Source organism: Chelonia mydas, chromosome 26, assembly GCF_015237465.2.
Source record: "Chelonia mydas isolate rCheMyd1 chromosome 26, rCheMyd1.pri.v2, whole genome shotgun sequence".
Lineage (NCBI taxonomy): Eukaryota > Metazoa > Chordata > Testudines > Cheloniidae > Chelonia > Chelonia mydas.
The window spans coordinates 397,271-412,064 of NC_057859.1; positions in this window are offsets into that span (position 1 = coordinate 397,271).

The following is a 14,794-nucleotide window of genomic DNA, read 5'->3' on the forward strand; positions in this document are numbered from 1 at the left end:
TCTTTCCTTGTAACCAGTTGTCTGCAAATGCTGAGGTCTGTTCTAAGTGGAGAGCAGCTTGTCCCGTGCTTCACTCGCCAGGCATTTGAGAGCAGTAAAGGACTGCTTTGAGCAGGGGGTTGGACTAGATGACCTCCTGAGGTCCCTTCCAACCCTGATATTCTATGATTCTATGATTCTATGAAAGGACTAGGAGCCTGCTCCGTTGTCCTTTCCTGACATTTCCAGTCAGAAGTTAGCCAGAGTGCACAGGATGGCATGGGGGGCTGGAGGGGAGAGAGGAACCAGCTAGTAGGTAAAACCTGAGCAGAAAATAGGTGTCTGACTGGGAGGGATGTTGGCTCACACCTGACCCCCACCCTGTGGGACTTAGCCAGTGTTTGGGAGGAGGGGGCCCAAGGAGGGGTAATGATGCCAATCTGCATTGCTGCTATGCAGGCTGTTAAATTATTCAGGTAATAATGGGCTCCAGTATGCGCCTGGTGAGCCTGCCAGAGATGAGGGGATTGGACAGCGAGGGGGAAAATGTCTAAAACCTTGCAGAGTTCAGGAATCTGATTGCGGAGTAATTCCTGGTCCGTGGGCAGCACGCATCCCAGCCAGGTGTTTGCCCCTATCCTGCACTCCAGTCAGCAGGGCCAGGATACCAGCCCAGCCCTACCCGCAGACCCTGGTGTCTCATGCTGCAAGGGGGACAAAGGGACATGCTGTGCTCTGAAGGACCCATGTGTGCCTGTGCAGGGCTCTGTGTTTGCTGTAGAAAGCTGCCTGCAGGTCACGGCTGCTGCTGCAGAGGCATGGCAGCCGGAGTACAGCTCAGAGGAAGCATTTACAGAATGCTAAAATTAGAAGTTTTGTTTGAATTATGCTACTTTGGTTTAATTGCCTAAGTATGTCAAGGTTCTTCAGAAACCGACCCGCTCTGCCAGCCTGGAGCCCCACAGGGAGCTTGGTGCAGGAATGGGTCAGTTATTAGACAGGCTTCTGGGCTCGCTGCTCCACTTCCATCTAGGCAGCAGCCCTTGCCTGCAGCTCTTGACAAGACCCTGATAATGTCCTGTCCTGGGTAAGATCATTGATGTGAGAAGCTCATGTGGGCACAGAGCTGCAGCGCTTCAATGCTCGCCATGGAGCTCACGGCATCCTGGGGGCTGACAAACACCTCAGTATAATGGGACTGCACAAAGCTCCAGAACATTGTGCAGATTCGCGCTCCCTTTCCGCCGCTAAGCCACATAGCGTTTTCAGACATAATGCAGCTGGGAGCAGCAGAATTCTAAGTCCCTTTCCATTCAGGGGCCGGGATGCTGGTAGATTTTGCTGAGTGGCAGAAATATGCCCGCAAGACCCATAAATCTCATTGTCTCTGCCTGTGCAGAGACTGGGAGAATAGGGAACTGCCTATTAAATCTGGGGTTTCCAAACGGTCCAGTTCCTGGGATTGTTAGTGAAACACAATCGACAGTAGAACCAAAACACCAAGTATTGAGCAAAGAGTCTGGGGAGGTGGAGGGAAAGAACATAGCAGCAGGGGAGCCTTTAGACAACAGCCAAGGTTTCTATATTTATACAGAGAGATGGGGGGGAGAGAGAGTGAGTGTGTGTCCGGGTCATTGAAAAGGCTTCTGTTTCAGCAGAAAGGTACTGCAGCAAGGCAGTGAGTGGGCATGCAGGTTACTGTCCTTTGCTGCAGTGTGGTGACAGGCCTTGCACAGGACCTGGGGGGAGGGGTTGCACGCGCATGCTAGCCAGGAAATGCAGAGTGCAGAAGGCTGAAACCTCCTGTGCTTGCGTATTGCTGTATGGGCTGTGTTAGGTTGCCCACTGCTCTGTGGTTCCTACAGTATTTCTTAGTACTATTATAATCTTGCATCTGTTCAGTGCCTCTCATCCAGAAGAATGGGACCCTGAGGTGTTTTTCAGATAATTTGTGTATCCAGGGATCATTTTATTTCTTTCATGCAGCCACGTCTGCGTAGGAGCACACTGCATCTTTCTCAGCACCTGCAGATTAGAACAAGCAATGAAGAATAGGATAAATCCCAGTGCAAATCTGTCGGCAGGCATGGTGGGGTGAGCTAAGGACATGGTGGAGATCTATAAAGAAAATATATCGTCCTTCCCTAAGAACTTTGTGTGACGTACATGCTGGGAGGCAGCACACCTTCCCTCTGCCATGCACCTGTGTCACTAAAGGCTCTGGACATCAGACAGGTTTGTGATTAGTATCTCTAGGTTCTTATACCACATTTATCCCATAGTATCTGGGGGTTCCATGGTATTTGAGGGCTTCAGCCCAGCCGAACAGATGCCTGGATTCAGTGTGTTCTTCCATGGGATGTGGCCCCAGGCATGGCCAGCTATCTGGGTGATTCACTAGGGTGGGGTCCCCTCTACATTCTCATTTCAGGGAAGCTGTGTAGACACGCAGGCCCTGTGGTTCTCCCTAGCTCCATGACTGGCTGACACCTCCTGTCACCACACAAGGTCTCCTGACATCTTGGCCTAGAAGAGGCAGGCCTGGAGGGCTCTGCTGATAGCAGTGCGCTCTCCAGCGGTTGAGGATAATAGTCTGAGCCCACATGCATTGCCATTTAAAACAAACAGCCTGCAGCAAGCCGTCCTTCTTCGGAAGTGCTGCAGTCTGTCCAGTGATGGCCTCGAGCCAGGGTGCTGTGCTGGGAGGGGGACGAAGGGGGAAGGAGGATTGGTGGTTCATGAGGCTTACTGGGTCCTTCCCTTGCTAGTGTGTGGCTCTGAGTCTTGTTATTTGCCTGGTAGGATGGAGCCCTTGGAGTCCATTGTGCTAACGCAGTGGGCGCTGGACAGTTTTTAAAGTGTGTTATTCACCTGCGAGATGATGCTGGCTCCTTCTGAATGGTCAGGTAAAGCTCTAGCAAGGCACTCTTGGAATGACTGTGTTATCACTTTCCGAGCTAACCCTTGGCCATGCTCCTGGAACAGGCAGCCTATTGCCCTGCAGCATGGCCTGTTCTCGTGGCAATATTGGTGTTTGCATAGAAATACGTTATTGGGGGGCTTCTGTGGCCATATATAAAACTTGACTGACTCAGCTTGCCAGGCTGTCTGGAATGCTTCACGCACGTGCGTGCCAATCTCAGGGCAGACTGTTACAAACCGGGGCACAACTCCTAACTGGCTGTTGTTCTTTAATTAGATTTCACCAGCCAAGTGTCAAGCATGAACTCCTCAAGCACTAGAAAACAGCCTTAACATGGCGTTACAGACAGGCCTCTTGGGCACGCCAGTCTGTCTTTCCACCAGGGTGAGCCTGCCTTTGTGACAGATGGTCACTTACACCAAAAATCACAGTGCTGTTCGGGTAACTCCCAGTCCAAAGGACCAGTCACTTACCCCAGGTCAGTTACACTTCAGATCACACACCAAAGACAGTGTTTGTAGCCAATCCTGTAATAAACTAACTAAAGATTCACTAACTAAGAAAAGGAAACGAGTTATTTTTAAGGTTAAAGCAGGTAAACATACACACACCAGTGAGTAACAGTCTAAGGTTCTAAATGACAACAGAAGCTGCTGTAATGAGCAAGCTGTATATGTCCTTAGCTGTATATGTCCAAGCTGTATATGTCCCTAAGCTAAGCAGCTGGGGATCCCTTGCTTATGCTTAGAAATATTTCCCTCTCCAAATTCCAAGCAGCATAGTGATGACAATTTCTTCTTTACAGGAATTTTTATTCCCTTCCCCCAGAGTTCAAGCTATGAAGGGACGAGCATTTGTGCACATCCCCTCTTCAGGGGTGTGGGGAAAACAATCAACAAAGTCTTCTGTCCACTTATGTTCCACAATGGTTTGTCTGGAGTCTATAGGCCTTCTTTTGTTGGGCAGGAAATGGCACCTCTTGTGGTAAACTAGGATTCCACACTTGGCAATGCTTCTCTCCTGACTGTGGGGATTGCCAGTTTCATTGCAAACACTTAAACATTACCTTATCACACGGGGCACAGAGATTATAAGTGTAATTGATGCCTGCAACAACTCACAAAGATTTCCTAAAGGCCAAACACTGAACACATCTCTCTAACTCTGACTATTTTAACAATACTAACACACACGTGAGTCAGACTGGCTTCCAGCTATGCATGTGTCAGTGTTAAAGTAAGGCCTAGGGACCTTGTCAGGAGCTGGCACCTGCTCTGCCAGCATCACACAGACATTTAAAATGCAGAGCCCTGAACATGCGCTAGTTCCCATTTGGTCCTGTTGTCCTTTACAACAGTGTGTAAAATGAAGCTGTTTCTGAATTACTCAAGTTCCAAAGTCTCGGAAATGACTAGCCTTTTGGACACCGGAGAAAGACTGAACTGGTTGGGGGAAATGATGTTTAGAAACACAATTTGCCACCAGACTAAGACGGTGAGAACAGGTTCCAACAAGAGGCAAATTCCTACAACTGAGATGCGCTTCTTCTTGCAGATCTGACATAGGGATCACAATGATGGGGCAGACTAATGGGCCAGCTTGGGCTATGTCATGCTTCTATCAGTAGTTTTTGTGAGGTGCTTCAGAAGAGAGCAGGAAAACCCTATAACCCATCTCTTTATCAGTGTATGGGGAGTGTCCTTTCTCAGCCTTGCTGGGGATCAGTGGTGCCTGCAGCCTGGTGACTGAGAGCTCTGGTTGTATTCAGGCTAAGGGCACTGCAGAGTCTTGTGCTTATACACATCTAAGCCCTTTCTAGGTTCATGCTGTACTATTTGCCTCAGTAATATCCTTCTGCAGTGAGTTCCATGGGTTTAGTTGGGGTGCAAAACTTGAACAGTATCCTTAGCTGAGCTTGCAGAACTCTGTCATTCAGTTTCTCCTATTCTGCTCATTCTTGTCTCTACCTGATTAACCTATTGGTAAGGCAAAGTATTCCAGTTTAACTGGGTGGGGCCAATGGCAGGGTGCCACTCTAGAGAAAGCTCCCATGCTGTGACAGAGCTAGGCTTTCTGACCATCAGTCCCTTTTGCAAGACTCATCTTCCGAGGCTTTCCCTCGCAGGGAAAGTGGGTTAGAGGAACGTTTTCTATAGTGGATAGGTAAGTTTGGGGCTGTATGGGTGGGCTGCAGAGTTTCGATGGCTATGAAGCCTGTCAAAATCATGGTGCAAGTTCTTACAGATGGGAATGTATTAAAGAGAAATAAGTCAGTGAACTGCGGCGTCACTACCCAACCTGCCAGACCATAAGGAAGAGGGGCTCCATGTGGGCTGTAGCACAGACAAGAATCCCCTCTCCTGCCTCGTGCCAGTGACCACAGCACCAGCATACAAACAACTGGCACTAATTGCCACACGTAGGCCAGATGCTTCATTGGCCACAGAGACTGGGAACTCTCCTGGTTCCCTAGAGGGCATCCCCTGGCGGAACAGGAGCTGCAGCAAGCACTAGTCTGAGCTCCTGCCTTTCCATGCTGCTGATGCTGGAAGGGCATCCTGTGTAGCTGATGAGGGGTAGCACAAATACCCAATGGAAGCAGGCCTTTGCTTAGATCCAGTAGAGATATTGGCTAGGACTGTGCTCTGCTTCCCAGCCTTCTGTACTGAGTTGTCTCTGTGTTAGCTTCTTTGACGTGGGGCTTAATGCAGCTCTGGAGTAAGTGGCCCAAGAGAATAAGTAGGAGTTGTGCTGCCTGTATCAGGGCTGGATTTGGCCCATGGTCCGTAATCCCCTAAGCAAGTCTTTCAGATTCTTCCTAATAGGCTCAGTCCTGCCAGCGGTGACACTGGCTTGCTGGTTCAAGCCATAACTTCTCACTGATGCCTGGCGTGGCTGCTTTCTCCACAAGCTGACTGGACTCCTCTCCAGGCTGGCACATAACACAGCATTCCCATAAAGCAACAACGCAGTGGTCAACAGACTGAGCTGTTTTCTGTGTGTGCTGGTGGAACATACAGGTTGTTACCACCACTTTCAGACTTCTGCAGCACTGAGATTGCAGTAGGAGCAGCTGCAGTATCACAGGATGCGGGAAGGTGTAAAATGCCTGCCGGGCACTGGTACCCAGATTCACCTGGGACTCATCCCCATGAACAGCCAGAGTACACTTCTCAAATGTACCAACCCGTGCCTTCAAGACAGCAGTGATTTGATAGGGAAGGGCAGATTCAAAGGCATGTAAGCAAGGGAGCAACCCTCCTTATTGCCAAGATGTTTGACTTTAATATGGTTACCTGCTTTTTTTTCATTGCTGGAACATGGAATAAACAAGGATTCCCCCCAGCCAGTGCTGTTAGCAAGGCAGCATGGTGGCAGGTGTTCTCACCATCTTTCGATCAGCGCCTGCCAAGGGATCTTATGTCAGCAGCACAGGGGGCAGAGTGAGGAACTCATTCTGCCACTCCCTGGGCTGCTACCTGCGCTGTGGATAAGAGAGGACTTCAGGGAGGATCCTTGGTATCGTTTGCTAGCACGACACTCACCTTGACATAGCATCCTGGAGAGAGAGGACTGGACAGGAGCTGAAGGGACAAGCTAGCCTGAGCAGCAGCCATGACAGCAAAATAACCTACCTCTAAAAGAGAACAGGGCAGGGAAGCTCAAGCAAGTGAACCAGAGAGATGGAATCTTGGTCAAAGCAGAGTCCTGCTCTGGGCAGCCACAATCTAGCATTTCTCCAAGCACCAGAGTTCAGACCTGGGTGATTCCAGTCTGAGGGCAGGAAGCAGCCGGAGCTGTGGAGTGCTCAGAAGCTGCCAGTGTAATTGGCATGGAGGCACCAGACATGTGCAGTGCACGTTCCTTTGGAGCAGACTTGCTCTCCTCTTGCCACCTCGGGGTGGCAGCTGCCTGGTTCCACACGTGTCTCATGCTGCTCCCAGCAGTCTGTGCACTGTCGAGTGTGCAGAGAGAAGGGCGAGATCAATGGGAGTTTTGCAGCAGGCCCTGGGCCAGGAGTTCCAGGCAGAGTAGGCCGCGTGTGGTGCACTTCTCTCTGTATATGACACTGATGGGGTCAGCGCCTGAGCCTGAAAAGTGCCCAGTGCCTCATGGGAGGTACTGAGCGTTCTCATGGAAGTCAGCGAAGGAGCTCGTCATCTGGCAGGGCTGGGTCTCTAGCTCAGCAAGGAGCATCGTGTGCTGGGATGAAGCTATAATCTCCCTGAACCTCAGAGGTGTTTCCATGGTGGTTAGATGCAATCTGGAAATTCTGTGCAGGTTGTGGGCTGTCAACAAATGTATGATGTTGCCCTGGGTTGGGCAAAGTTTGGGTGCCCTGCACTAGGGCATAGGTCTATAGTTTGTTAAACTAGGCCACTCCTGATAGATCATACAGGGAAAAAGGGGGATAGCTGGTGGAGGAAAGAGCTTCGGGGCTCCTTCCTGAGTTTTCGATTTAATGCTCTTGTGCAGACATGAGAGAAGCCTGAAGCGAGTAATGTGCTTTTTGTCCTCTTGCTTATAGCTACAGCCACTGCCATTAACTCCCTGCCCCTTTCTAGCCAGCAGCTGCTTCCTGCGAGGCACCACTCCTAGCCAGCAGAGGGTTATTAGGATAGAATTCTGTTTGCTTAGTGATTACAAGGGAAACAAAAATTCCCAAAACATATCCATCTGGCATGTTTATGCTTAAATGAAAACATGGATACAGGAGGTACAAAAACCACTGATGTCAATGGGAGCTGCTGGGTCAGTGCCGAGCTTTAGAGCAGTTCGGTTCGTGCCTAAGTATGGCTTTAGGAGCCTACTTCTGAAATGTGTATATATAAACGTGTGTGTTTGTGGAGGCTGTGGAAACTATACACTTGTGTATATGCATCTGATGTGTGTGTTTATAGAGGCTGTGTGTTGAACGGTGTAGAGAAGAGGGATAGGAATTATTTAGGTTTATCCTAAGGGCCATCACTAGGTAAGGGGAAGAAATTAAAGAAAGGGAAATCAACACTGAGCACATGCACATATTTTAACCGTGGAGCAGGTGCTGAATGGAAGGGCTCAGATCCTCATAACTGGTATCGTTTAGGAATGAGCAAAATGTAGAATATATTAAAATGTTTGAAGTGTCTGCAGGAGCCCCGGATGTGTAAAACTCTCCCTATAAGTGTGCTCAGATTATGGCTTGATCGAAGGTTCACTGTTCACTTAGTGTATTTCACACATGCTGCTAACGTTACACATTGGAGAAGCAGGGTTACAAGATTGTCTGTCCAGCCATAACCTATGTATTCATTAAACCATGACGGCAAACCCGATCAAACAGTTGGGAAATTAATTCTGTGGTAACTGAAGAGCTGTGTCTGCAAACTGCAAGATGTTAGCTACTGTTCTGATTCTAAACCCTATGACAAAGCAGCAGGAGACCAGGTTCGGTCTCCACTACCAACTTATGTAGGGATAGCAGCGTCGCTCAGCGACATAGTTCTACTGACCCAATCCCCGCTGCAGAGAGAGTTCTGTCAGCAGAGGGCTGCTCCCATCAGCATAGCTACTGCCTCTCGGGGAGGCGGCGTACCTGCGCCGAAGCGAGAAGCTCTCCCACCGGCGTTGGTGGCGTCTTCGGTAAGTGCTGCTGTTGCACCAGTGCAGCTGTGCCACTGCAGCGCTGTGGGCATCTACAGGCTCTCAGTCTCCTTTCCTTCACAGAAGCGTTACCAAGAGTATCTTGTTCCAAAGCATGAAGCGCGGTCAGCAGAAGGCTCAGTAATGCCAGTAGTAACTAAACTTGTGTATTTCCCTCTCCGCTTCTCAGTGTGCGTGTCCTAGTGAGACGTGCGTCCCATCCCTGAGCTGCCAGGTTGCTGGGCTGAGCAATTGGCTTCCCCTTTTCCTTTAAAAGGAATTCAAAGGAACGCAAAGGTCGAGTGACTGGGTTCGATTGGTAAGTTAATTCTATTTGCAGGTATAAACACCCACAGCCTTTATTGCATAATAAGGATGCTCAGTCCCTTCCCTGTCCTCAGTTAAAGGGCAACGTTACCTTCCTATTCAGAAACATTAAAAGACACGGTCAAAGGGTTTGGCTTAAAATGTGATTTATGGCTGTGTGGATGAGCTTTGAAACCAAAGCCCTGCCCAGTGGGGTTATCAGAGCTCCTGTGGTGCTTTCCCCTTTTAACTCTGCTGCTTTGGTCAAACTCCACCCCAGGTAATTCTATTCTGCCTCCTTCATTCCCTCTGGAGTTTTCACTGGAGACTGGTTTATTGAATTGCTGTGTGGTGTTTCTGTGGGATATTTGAAGGCTATTTCTTCTTAGTCCAAAGGTGGCTGCTTTAGTTCAAGCACGGGGTAAATGATCCTTAGCCTGTGCTTTGTAAGAGGGCTGAGTCTTTAGGCTGTGTGGATGAACGCGGCGAGAGATATGGCAGAGGTTAGTATATGTGAGTTTTCTCTTGCTCCATTTCTGGTTTCCGTGGCTCATATTTTAAAGTTAATTTTGGCTGCATTTAGAATAAGGATCTTGCTTAGGAATATTTTTAAAATTGAAATAAATAAATGATTGCCCCTCCTTGCCCCCCTGACACAGGCTGTATGGATCGTCCCAGCCTAACCCAGCATGTTAGAGTGGGGAGGGGTGAGGGTGGTGCATGGATCAATGTCTGCTAATGTTTCTTGGGGCTGACAGCTTTGGTTTCACGCAGGGCCTTGGGGAATCCTGGAGTTAAATGCTACATGAGAATTTGGCTTTGAAGGCAAGCAGCTGTGCAGGCCTTTTAAGCTTGAAGGTGTTCGTGTAGCGCGGGGGCTCTCTGTAGAGCTGTATCTTGCTCTTTGGAGAGGAGATCAAACTGCCTGCTTTTCCTGGGGCTCTCAGAGCCTGTTTGTCACTTGGGATCCTTCCTCCTCCTCCCTGCTGCAATGGGAGACAGAGGCAGGTCCACACCACGTGCTGCCTGGCATCGCTGGCGCCCCCCTTGGCTTGCATTGACTCCTCTGGAGCAGGTGCCCTGGTGGAGCCCCACCCCCGGAGCGTCGCAGCCGTCGCAGTGTGAATTTGAAGTGTAACAATTTTGTCATTTCTGAATCACATAATGGTGGATTTTTTAGCAATAACCCAGGTTGGCCTGCAAGCCCAGCTTGTCGGGTGCTCCATACTAACCCGCCGAGGGGTGCGCTGGAGTGCAGGCCCCAGAGTGCTCCATGCAACGGGCCTGCTCGGGTAGGCAGGGAGGGGCTGCCTGTGGGTAGGTAGTTGCTGCTCTGGGGGACCACCCCTGTCAGCAGGAAGGGCAGGTGCATCCTCATGGCTGCCAGCCTTCAGTGCCATTTGACACGCTTTAAACGGCTCATCACATCAAAGGCTGGCAAATCCCCGCTCTGGCGTTGCCATGACAGCGACAGCAGATCACAGGACTTTCATGTTTCTCAAGCAGGATTCTGTAGGCCTGGCTCCTTGGGGCAGGGTGGCTGCCCTCCCCATGCAAGCCCTGTGCCAGCATCTCTGCTAAGCTGTGTTGCAATGGCGCCTCCAGCTGGTATGCACTGCACACTCGGCAGTGACTGGTGCATGGAGACTCTGTCATCATGAGGTGTGCTCCAGGGCTCCCCCTCCTCCCATTTCTGCTCCCAGCTGGGGACAGGGCTCCGTGTGCGAGGACAGAGCCTTTAATTGCTTTCTGTGTGAGCCCCTTTGAGGTCCTGGGGCGACAGGTGCTGTGCACATGCCATACGTTAGCATTACTACAGCAGAGATACTGATATGCCTGTTCCTGGCAATACGGATATTACTGTTACCTCCAGCTCCTTGAAACTCTGTGTTTGCTTGGACCAATTCCAGACCCTCACTCTCCTCTGTTGTAACTGCCACTGGGAATTCAATATGCCCTAGCAAAATCTCTTGTGGGTGCTTCTGGCACCCATAGCTAATCACCTCCAAGGGGATATAGGGATATGCACACCGACCTGACCTAATCAGAAACCCTGTACACCCGTCCCCTGGGATAGCCGTGGTGAGCTGCTTAGCAGGCCCTTTAGTCTGAGTGGGATGCACTCTTTGGGAGAGCAATGGTGTGCTCCATGTTCAGCTCCTGTTTCCCTGTGTTTCTTGTAATCAGCCGTCAGTTACATCTGCTGGCACATTGGTGTCAGAAATCATTTGTGGCTGTCGGGAGATATAGCAGTATCACCAGGTACCATGTGTCTCACCATTGTTCACAGGAGTTACAGGGTAGTTACCATGAAGTTTCTGTGAATAACTTGAATTAATTACAAACCTGTCTGCTCTGGCTCGTCACTGACACTGTGGGCACAAGATACTAACTTCCCCTGCTTCTGTAGAGAAGTGTTTCTGGGTCCAAATTCATATAAAACTTTATTTTATAGAGACCAGGCTTTCAATTCAGACAAATAAAGACTTCTTGCCCGCCCCTGCTCCTGTACTGACCAGATCAATATTAAACAGGAGGCACAAATTCTTAGTTTACTCTAATATCCATTTAAAAATTATCAAAAATCAAATAACTTGATTCCTGGCTTCCTGCAGGCTGGACTTGCAAAGAATGAGGAGGCAGTTAGGTGCCTATTTGCAAAACTGACTTTGTGTGCCTTACTCTCTCAGCTCCTCTGAAACGCCCAGCCTTAGCAGATATAGACTGTTGCCTTTTTCCATTTCCCCCCGAGGGGACTGGCTATGTCTGTCTTTTCCCTGGCACCCATCTTCACTTCTCAGCTCCCCTCTTGTTTTTGCAGCGTTATTCTCCTCTCTGCCTTCCCTGCTTTATTCTACAGTCTCTTCCATGAGTCCTTTTTCTTTTTCTGGGTGTGTCTCCTGCAGCTGGAGGTGGGATTGCAACATATCCGTGCTAGCTTTAATCTGGCTAGCAAGGCTAAAAATAGCAGTGAAGACGAGGTGGCACAGGCCCCAGCACAGGCTAGCAATGCGGGTACGTGCTCAAGGTCCTGGGCAGGTGTGTAGAGCCCACTCTGAAGCCATGCCGCTGCATGCCGCTGCCTCTCCACGTTCTCTTTGGAGCTAGATTAAAGCTAGCACAAGTGTCCCTACCCAAGCTGCAGTCACACCTTTGATCACGGTGTAGACATACCATTCTTCAGGAGTTTCTTTTTGGTCTGGTTTACACTAGGGTTCATAATGGAGGAAGCGGTAGTAGAGAGAAGGTGTCAGCAGCTGCTGGAATATTAACCGCTGTGTTACGAAGACCTGGACAACACTGTGCGTAAAATCCCAGCGCCCCCCTCGAGTCCTGTCTATACTAGGGCTCCTACTATTGCTGCCAGCGGTGGGTACCCAGAAATATTGTAGATTCTGTTGCTGAATTACATGCCTAATCTGTGGTGCTGGCTACATGGAACCTAGTGCCATGAGCCTGGTCTGGGGCTTCTCACTGGGATAGGATGGCATAAGCAGACACAGGCCAGGAGACCTACATAGGACACTTTGAGACCACCGGCTTGGGGAGGTGGACCACCGACATCAATGGAAAACCCCTCCCATCGCTGCAGGAAGCATTTACGCTCTGGTGCTACGGCAGCATAGCTGCATGGTGCTGCTGTGGTGCCTATAGTGTAGATATGCCCCCGGGCTTTGCTTGTAGGCATGTCTCTTTCTGTGTTTTCTACATCGTAAATGCTTGAGCCTGGCTGCTGATTGCAGCTCTCCGGGCACAGGCCTTTCCGCGGACTGCTTCTCCTTGTCCACGTTTTCACACCTGCAGATCAGCTCTTTCCCCTCCTTCCTTCTGCCTTTCCCAGACTCCGGCAGGAGTTACTCGAGTTGGGAAGCAGAGCTCTCTCCTCCACAGGTCCCTGCTGAGTCCACAGGACATCTCCCATGGAGACTGCCATCACTACCTCTGGACGCTGCTCCATACAAGCCCTCCTGGTCTGGAGCGATGGCCTCGGTGTGTCGCCTGCCTCCTCCCCAATGCTGTGTAAGGGAACATCCCTGGTGTTTCTGGCTCTCGCTGGCATGTCTCAATGCGACGCCGAGCTGTTCAGAACGGCCTCGCCAGCTGGTGTGTGGCCCAGCAAAAGCTTTCTGGAGGGGTGATGGGAACCATCCACCCCATTGCCCTAGCTGTGTGCCTCTGGTCCTTTACACACTCATGTTCACCTTCCTGGGGCTTCTATGTCTGTAAGTAATATTTCTGGTTCCCTGCTCCCATGAGAATTCCCCTCCCTTTCTGTTGCTCTGGGGTCTGGCCCCTGGTTGCAGCTGCTCTGCTTTTCACCTGCAGCCCAGTTTCCCTGCAGAGCCTCCGCTTAATGGAGTTGACATTTACGTTCTCTTCCTGCCCTGCCAGCCCTTTCTCAGCCCTAGCTGCTCAGTCTCTGCTCAGCCTGTTCTGGGGCTGCGAGGGAACAAACCTGCCCTCACTTCAGAGGAGTTTCATTTACCGGTTCTGCTTCTCTAGTTTCCCCTTGTGCTCTTCTCTCTCCAGGGTGCGGCTCAGCCAGGGGGCACAGGCAGGAGTGCTGTGCTGTGGGGTGCAGGGGAGCCCCGAAGGGCCCAGGTGGTTACAGCAGAGCTCTGTAATGACCCAGAGAGACACAGATTGCCCCTGGAAGCAGCAGTGCGGTGTTACCTACAGGAATGACTCAGGGTGCCTACAGCGCCTGCCTCTGGGAGTGTGCCTGGCCTGGTACCTAACATCAAAAAGGTCTTGGAGTCCACAACAGCTGGAACAGTCCCCACAGCAACCTGGGCTGCAGACCTTTCTGTGCTATTGTTGAGGATGCTTTTCAACAACAAGGAAAGGAGTACTTGTGGCACCTTAGAGACTAACCAATTTATTTGAGAATAAGCTTTCGTGAGCTACAGCTCACTTGAGCTGTAGCTCACGAAAACTTATGCTCAAATAAATTGGTTAGTCTCTAAGGTGCCACAAGTACTCCTTTTCTTTTTGCGAATACAGACTAACACGGCTGTTACTCTGAAACTTTTCAGCAACAGAGTCTCCTGTGAAAGGCCCAATCCTTCAGGTTCAATAACCTCCAGCTCCTGGGAAAGTCAAGTTCTCGGCAAATCCAGGCTGCAGCATATTGCAGCATTTGCTTGGAAAACAACATTTTTTACCTCGCAGACTTGGGCCAGATGGTGCAGGGCAGGAGGGCAGGAGACGCAGACACAGTGCATGTCAGGGACATAGCAAGCGAGGCAGTAGGCAGGGATGGAGCTGTGACCATGGGTTTTGGTTTGAAATCAGTGGGCCACATCTTGCTCCTCCTTTACCCCAATGGTGACAGTGCATGGACTGGTTTTAGTTGCAGTGGAGTTGTTTGAGGCATAGGGGAGACCAGAACCCAGCCATGGGTATGCAATGTGACTTAATCAGAGCCCTGCTGGGTCCTTCATTGCTCTCTGCTGGAAGCCTCATTTGTTCCTGCTACACACCAACACTGCCCCTGCACTGAAGTGAGAATAGAAAGAGGGAGACAGCTTCTATTCTAATCTTTACCAGTGTTCAGTTCAAGCCTTCTCTAGAGGTTAAAACAGGAGGCAGGGGGTCAGGACGCCTGGCCTCTAGTCCCAGTTCTGTCTCTGACTTTCTGCTGGGCAAGTCTCTTTTCCTTGGTGCCCTTCAGTTTTCCCATCTGTGAAATGCACAAACTAGTGAAAATTAAGTACAGTGCCTGGACTGTCCACTCCCCTAAACCAGTGGTTCTCAACCCTTCCAGATTAGTACCCCTTTCAGGAGTCTGGTTTATTTTATGGCCTCCAAGTTTCACTTCACTTAAAAACTACTTGTTTAAAGAATCAGACATAAAAATACAGAAGTGTCAATGTACACTGTTACTGAGAAATAGCTTACTTTCTCCTTTTGTCTATAGGAAATTATAGTTTGTACTGACTGTTCTGTTTTCAACGGTCTGAG